Consider the following 8,546-nt stretch of genomic DNA (forward strand, 5'->3'; position numbering starts at 1 on the left):
ACTTGTATACATATAAATGAGGTACTAAGGAATGCAGCGGAGCTTAAGCTTGAACTAAGGGTACATCTTATGTGGATTTAATTGAAAGTGTACACCTCACTACATTAAACTCTTTCATTAATATTGTATTTTCAACAATAGAGCAATATATAAAATTGTTGATGCATATTCTTATACTTTTTGTTTTGCAGAATTTAGGTTCCACTATATCTTGGTACACTTTTTTAGGAGAAACTGATGATGAAGGAATGAGCATTGTTTTGTACTTTAAACTTTCGGAAAGTTACTCCAAGGGACTTCCACTACCTTTTGAAGAAAGCATCAGATTAAGATGGAGCCTTCATGTGTCAATTACTTGCTCCTTAGCAAAAATTATCATCAAAAATTATCATCAAAAATTAATTTTATTGAATTATGAAAAGATAAATGTTGTTGAAACATAATAAATAATTAAATATTAAATTAAAACACTTGATAATGACATAACTTATATGAGAATTAATTATAATAGTGATAATTAAAAATGTTATAATATAATGATAATAATGTCAGTTCTAAGACTATTTTTTTATTAAATTTGTATTTTAGTAAAAATATTACGTTAGTTATAAGTGACGTTATTTACCTCTTCAAAATGTCATTGTATACATAGTATAAAATGATGGTTGTTGCGGCGGTTCATCTAAAATCGTCATATTATACTTTGTGACGGCAAGAATTACGACATTTTTGAAAATCGTCGTTCCAGTAAAATACGACGGTTAAAAACGACACAAAATACAAAATTAACTGTTGTTATTTACATGTTTTTTTGTAGTGAGTTAGAAGGGAACTTATCATGTTTCATTTTATCATTTCCCTTCCATGAGTGACTAAAGTAGTGGTTGGGTGAGTAACTCTTCCTTGCCCTTCTTTTTCTTTTCAATTGAATTTCAATCCCAAGGGCAAGTGTGAAAACATTTTCAAGAGTGGAGTAGTCATACAACTCTACTTGATCTTGTATGTCTCTCCTAAGACCACTCACAAATCTTTTTATTTTTTCTTTGTTAGTTTCTTTTATTTCAACCATACGCATTTGAGACTCTAATTCTTTAAAGTACTCACTCACACTCATAGAACCTTGGTGAAGCCTTTGGAGCTTCAAAAGAAGTTCCTTCCTATAGGAGGGAGGAACAAATCTAGCGCGCATAAGAGTTTTAATGTCCATCCAAGAAGCCGCGGGTGGCCCTTGGTCATAATTCTTACAAACTTTATGCCACCAAGTATTGGCATACTCCAAAAATCCTAAAACTACTAGATCAACTTGTGTTTGATCCTTTACATGATTTTCATTGAAAATTTGATCAACTTTAGCTTCCCAATCAAGGAAGACTTTGGGATCACTTCCTCCATAGAACTTAGGAATCTTTGGAGTTTGCTTCTCTTGTGATGGGTTGCGCCTAGAATGCCCTCTTTTCCTAGCCTCTCTTTCTTGCTCTTTAGCTTCAAGCCTTTGAATGTGCTCTTGGATTCTTAGGTCACTTTGCTCCTTGTCTTTTCTTAATTGTTCAAAGGCCTCCTTCCTAGACAACTCCAAATCCCGAAGCAATCTCATCAATGTATTGTTTTTGTTTGGTGTAGGTGCATTTGATGAACTTGCCATGATTCCTACAACAAAAACACTCAAATCCGAGACAAAATAAATGGATTAGAGGTTAGACAACATGAAAACCGAGACCAAATCCAACCCAAAATGTAACCCAAGTGTTTAGATCACTCTCCCAAAGTAACAAGGTAAGGCTAGCACTCAAAATCCACCAAAAGAGTGAAGCAAACACTTTTAAAAACTTGTTCAAAACCTTTCAAATGCAATACAAGTGATTCGGCCACAACATCCCAAGAGTTTCAAGAAAAGAAAACTACTAAGACAAAACAAAGAACACCTAGTGACAAGCAAGAAAAGCACAAAAACAAGGAAAGCTAAACTCTAAAGAAGAAAAGTTTGAGACAAAACTTTTAACAAGACTAAAACAAGAAAAGCACATTTTAAAGACTCTATGGAAAGCACTTGACAAGCATCTTCAAGTCTTAAATCATGCATACACCAAGAAAGATCATAACCAAGTTAAAGCATGGAACTAATTAGCCAATATCACCCAATTCTCAAGTATGAAAAACTAGTAGCATAACACCTAGTGAAAAACACACTTTTAGTTCACCAAGGAGCAAGGTTGCTCTCGGTTTTTAGGCAAAAATTGGTGTAAAATTTTCTTCTTTCCACAACTAGTTTCATAAAATGGTGAGAAAGAGTTTTAGGTGGCTTGGACACTTAGTTCCTCAAGTTTTAGGCCAAAATCAATTTCATGGAGCATACATCAAGCAAGACATAAAGTGAATGCAATATTCAAATACTTGGAAAAATAAGAATAAGAAAACTTCAAGTTAACATATGACATATGACTCAAGCAAAAGTTAGGCACATTTAAAGACTCAACATGACATACACAAAGACACAAACATGTAGCTATCATGCATTTAAACTCATGGATTTGAGGCTCAAAGAGTAAGCATCAAAATACATGTTATCCAACCACATTTAGGAGCTTAAAGAGGTGCAAAAACCGTAGCCAAACTGCCACAACAAAACCTGAAAACGCTGATTCACGTATTCTTGGCAGATCTGACCTTTGCTCACTAATTTGATCATAACTTTCTCCACAGAACTCCAAATGCGTTGGTTCTTTTTTTTCTGGAAACTAGACTCATAGAGCTTTCTTTTGACACCAAAAACGTAATTTTTTGACTGCTGAGCTGGTGCAGTTTAATGTTTTAAAATCGTCAAGTTTTCTGCCAGCACTGTTTTTGTGTGTCATGGAAGTGGATTTGAACCATACAAAGATAGCTACAACAAGACAACGTTAGAACATGAAAAACACCATATTCAAGATAACCTGGCTCTGATACCAAATGATGAAGGATTATCTTGTTCCTTTTTAAGATTATTGAATATGGTGTGAGTTGATTAAGAAAGCTAAGTGAAATCCCCACTGGACATTAAGATAGCATGCTATCTAGATGTGAAGGTTCCTTTCACAAAGCTCAAGAGAAGAAGATGATGGATTGATTCAAACAAAAAGGAAATGGAAAGCACATAAACCATAGAAAACCAAGAACAATTAAAGGAAGAAGAAAACATAAAATGGAAAGGAAAGAAATGGTAAAAAATGTGAGAAGCACGCCACTACAAGGCTAGGCTAGAAGCCATGGCAACCTTGAAGATGAGTGGATGTGTGCCGCCACTTGCTATGCAAGATAAGGCTTAAAAGTTTCACTCCCAAGGGAGGAAACTCTCACAAATGGTTGAGACACAAGAGTGTTTTTACTTCAAAATCTTCAACCCTTTTACATGTTTAGGAGCACCCCTTATATAGAAGAGTTTAGGGGCCTCTAAGCAAATAAAAGATACCTAAGGATGTCTCTACAAAAACCTAACCCTAGCTTCTAGAAACTAGGTCAAATAAGGTTTCAAAAATGAGAGACAAAAGAGCCAACTATGGTGTGTGCAAGGCTAATTTCGTTCTAGCACAAAAGGAGACAAAGAATGTGTCTCATATGTCTCCAAAAAGTGGCTAAAGTGTGGCTAATTGTTATATTAATGTAATTGAATTATAATGTTGTTTAGTATGATAATTAATATTATTTGAAGATTTTATTTATGTTTCCCGATATATATTGAAGGATTAATCTTCTTCTTTCTCTAGGATGAAAACTTTTGAGTTAATACAAGATGCATCTTCCTCCTCTGTTATGTCTTGAATCGTAAATAGCTATTTTTGTATGCATCTTTTTTATTTGGTGAAGGTACCAGAAAAAGTAAAATTATATTTAAAAGCATTTTTTTTATAAATGTATAACTTTGGAAGAATTGATGTTTGGGATAAAAAGTTATACTTCTCTTGATTTTACAAAAATTTCATGTTTGCCGACAGAAGTCATGTCTGTATTTTGTGATCTTAAAGGGATATATATGTCACATGTGCTTATGCTCTTAAATGTAAAAAATTACCTTTTGAACAATAGTTTCATGCACAATGTATTATGACCCGTATAGCCCAACACAAATTTCATCTTCTTAAATAAATTTTACGAAAATAAATTAAATTTAAATTTAGTTCTAAATATATTTATACCATTATCATCAGACTCATATTAACATGTATTATCCTTTACAATTTTTCTGAACACTTAAATTTGAATACATATAAAACATATCAACTCATTATTAAAATATAACGGTAATGATATAGATGATGTTCAGACATCATGTGAGAAAAAAAGTGAAAACAGAAGAAACATAAGTGACAGATTTGTTATCTTCTTGCGATAGTGTTGACCACACAAAAAATAGCAGTGCACAGATTCGATTAATTAATTATTTGTTTTCTTCAATTTTATTCGTTGTGGTGTGATTATCAAAAATTCAATTTTGACAAATGGCATGTGGTTTTGGATTGATGTGAATGAGTGCTGCACATAATGCTTCAACTGATTCATTAATCACAAAAATTCAATCAATTACTTTGGGAATAAACCTTCACCTCAATAAAACATTTAACAATTAACCCAAATAAGATTGAGAAGTTTTAATTGAGTGAGTGTTCATTCTTTTACTCTTTGGTTTCTCTTTAGAAAACCTGTGAGGCTATCATGCCAATTTAAGTGATATTTTCTATTATAATTAATAGAGATTGTTATCAAATTTACTCCTTACTTGAATATTCTGATTTATCATTCAAATATTGTTTGGATAAGAATTAACATGGGAATCCCAATAAATTAAGATAATTATTTTTAATATAACACTTAATATATCAGCTCAAAATCAAAAGGAACTTCATAAGTTTACCAAAATTAACTGCACTCACCTTATATTTTATTATTTTTTTAAAATGAGATTTTGAGATGAGAATAAAAAACTTTAGTAAACAACTAACTATAATCAAATGAGTTCACTACTACAAAATTCTTATGAATCTTAATCCCCGATGCATATAAAAAAAAGGGTGAAAAAGAAAAAAAAAAAAAAAGAAAGGAATGTTCATGTGGTCTCAGCTTAACAGAGGATAGTCCCCTGTAGCCCAAACCAACAAAAATCCCACATCCCTATTTTTTAAAACCCATTTTAAATATTTAAACCATAAATCTTAAACCTTAAACTTTAAACTTTAAACGTAAAATTCATTTTGTCAACTTCTCTTATAGTGTTTGGTATTTTTTTCCTCCTTTGTGCATAAAATTTTTCTGAATTGGTAACTTTGTTTGTCTCAAGTGTTTAGGTGGTCAGGTTATGCTTTGGATATACAACGGACGAAACATGGTTACATGGACAGTGTGAAACTAAATGTTGAAACCTTTAAATGTGTTAAGAGGAATCATGGATGTGGTGATGATCTCTGGATGTGGATGTGTTGAGTTCATTTATTCATTTATAATATAGCTCTGTCATCTTGGTACTTTGAAGATGTATGTGGTTATGTTTTGTATTTAGGGTGGGCAATGGATTGAAATTCCTTAGATGATTGTGATGTTAGTCTATGCACTTATTATATTATGTCCAGGTTGGACAAAGATTTTGTCTTTGCGTTCTTTTTTGTTGAAGCTCATAAATATTAGTTCTTTTGCATCCCTTATGTATAGGATTATTTTTTGTAAAAGGGTTAAAACACTCCACAATTGCTCTACTATATTAATTACTAATACTTTGCTTATAAAAAAATAGATAAATCATTAATCTATTTAGACCTAAATGTAAATTAAATTTATTCACCCTCATAAAATAGCATCCCTTTCTTATATCATCATACAAAATTATCGGTCCTTATATTAAATTTATTAGTGCAAACTTGCCCTCTTTACAATTTGAACTTGTTTCTATAATAATCTTTTTAAAGAGAGTTGTTTTTATATGAGTTTATTATTAATAAAATTAATTTTTTAGTATATTTGAATTTTAATCCAGTTATAGGAGAATAGGTTACTTAATTGTATTTATTTTATATAATTATATGCTTGTTTTTTTCTAATCTATTAGCTATGGTACAGTAATTTAACAAAGTTTGAGAAAAGTGAGAGATTGAGGTCAGAGATTGTGAGTATGAGTAACATAAATAATGATGGAATCAACCAAATGTCCATCATAAAGGTCATCCCGAAACTCTAAACTAAAACTGAAACATAGAAATTATCTACAAAATCCTCAAAAAGTATAGGATCTTCGTATATGAGTCATGCAGATTGAGGTCAGAGAAATTCAAAATATCTTCAATGCTTGCTTTAAACAAATGTTTGGAATGTCAATTTTGCTCAATCCGTCTTATTTCTTCCCTCTATTCCTCAGATGCAAAATTGGCATTCTAAATATTTGTTTTCAGTAAGCTATAAAAATATTTTTAGACTTCTTTATTCGTTCTTAATTTGTGTTGGAAGTTCTACGTCAACTAAAAATAAGATAAATTTTATACTATATAAGTAGGGTATAAACTTCACATTACAAATCAATTTTATGAGGTTGAATTAGGTTTTAAGTCCACTACTTAACATGGTATCAGAGCCAGGTTAAAATCTATTTTAGTGAACTTTCTTGGACATCCTGTTCCACCTCCTATGAGACCGCTAATAGATTACCCATTTTTATATCTATGCACGAGATGTCTATACCTCGACGTGAGAGGATGTGTTAAAAATCCAACATCGACTAGAGATAAGACAAATTTATACTATTTAAATAGGATACAAACCTCACCTTAAAATCTGATTTTATGAGATTGAGTTAACTACACTTATCAACAATTTGGGTGACTCTACCGTTTAAGATCGTATATATTTTGAAGATCTTTTATCTTTGATATTCACTCAATTTTGCTTTTGACGTAGAAACCAATCTTATAGGAGACAAGTCACATGTCAGAGTTTTTAAATTCAATTTGGTTTCAATTATCTCACCAGATAAAATCATGTCGATTATTGTAGATTGAATTGATTTTTTAGATTAATTTTACAGCATTTCTTTTATATTATTATTTATACACTACTTGTGCATATTAAGTTACCTATTGGATCATTATCTAACTATTTGTAGACATTTATTTTTATATAATATATTTAGTTCGTGGTTAAATATCTCATATTCTTAAAAAAAATTGATACAGCCGGAAATACAATACTGTGTATTTCCAAATATTTTTATTATAATACAAATTATTAATATTTGTAAATTGATTAAGTTGATATGTAAAATAAATTTTTATTCGTTAACAAAGTTAAATATACCTTTACAAATATAATAAAAAAACACTTTTTTTTAATAAATCTAAACATAGAAGTCAACAATCATTATATTATAAACATATAAAAAGTAAAATAAAACCATTAATTGTGTAAGTAAAAGACGAGAATCTCTTTATATATAAATATAAATATATATTTATATATAAATTGGACAACATTAATTTTATTAGTTATTTTTAAGAATTGAATTTTTAAATTAGACAACATTAAACTTTGATCTCATATTCACATAAAAATTTCATTAAAACAAATTAAATAAAATGTAAATAAAATATGAAAAATCATATTAAACTCATGATTTAAAATTACGCCTCAAGAAGAATAAACAAATAAGAATTATTATGAAAACTTGAACGTAATTGAGTTAAAATGAGTATATTTATTTATTTTTTAAGTTTCGGACCAAAATGTATCAAAATTTGGACAGAGATTAATTCCAATCTCGCATCAAAGTTCATGGATTAAAAACATACTTAACCCTCGAATAAAAAAAATATTGAAAGAAAACATTTAATATTATTAGGCCCTAAAAATTCTTGTAAGATTTTTTTTTATCAGCAAATAATAAAATAATTAAAGAGAACATTACAGGGGTGCTCTAACCTGTATACAGAAGGATGTACAACTTGTACATGTAGAAACAAAAGCTTGGCTTCATAGCCTCATCAAAACAAAAATCCTCACACAAGCCAATGAACATAATCAACAACATACATCACAGAGGCAAAATACATCAGAAAACTCTAGATGCTACTATATGATTCACACATGAAGGGCCAATGTGTTAACACACCACAAAACTTTTCACACCAATGTTTCCTAATAGCAATATATTTTGCATTATATTCAAAATTAGACTTTCCACATCCTTTATCAATATTTCAATATGTCCTGTATCTCCTAGGAAGAGAAGGTCACTGACACAGGGGTATCTCTATGGTCTTATTGTAATAGTGAATAACTTTTGTTTCCTCCATCTTCCAATTCATCACTCATATATGTAACCACACCTGCAAACAAAATAGAAAACCTGGACTATAGGTATTAAAATCAGTCCTCCCCTCCACACATTCCTTACATGCTTCAAGCCAGGCAAGTATAATTGTGCATGACTATGACAAAGATCTGATACAATGTAAAGGACATAAACACCAATCTGAAAAAGAGATGCTTACTTTTGTATTTTTATGCTTCAACCATATCCATGCTCTTAATTGAGC

The sequence above is a fragment of the Vigna unguiculata genome, chromosome 8, assembly GCF_004118075.2.
Source record: "Vigna unguiculata cultivar IT97K-499-35 chromosome 8, ASM411807v1, whole genome shotgun sequence".
In the NCBI taxonomy this organism is placed as follows: Eukaryota; Viridiplantae; Streptophyta; class Magnoliopsida; order Fabales; family Fabaceae; genus Vigna; species Vigna unguiculata.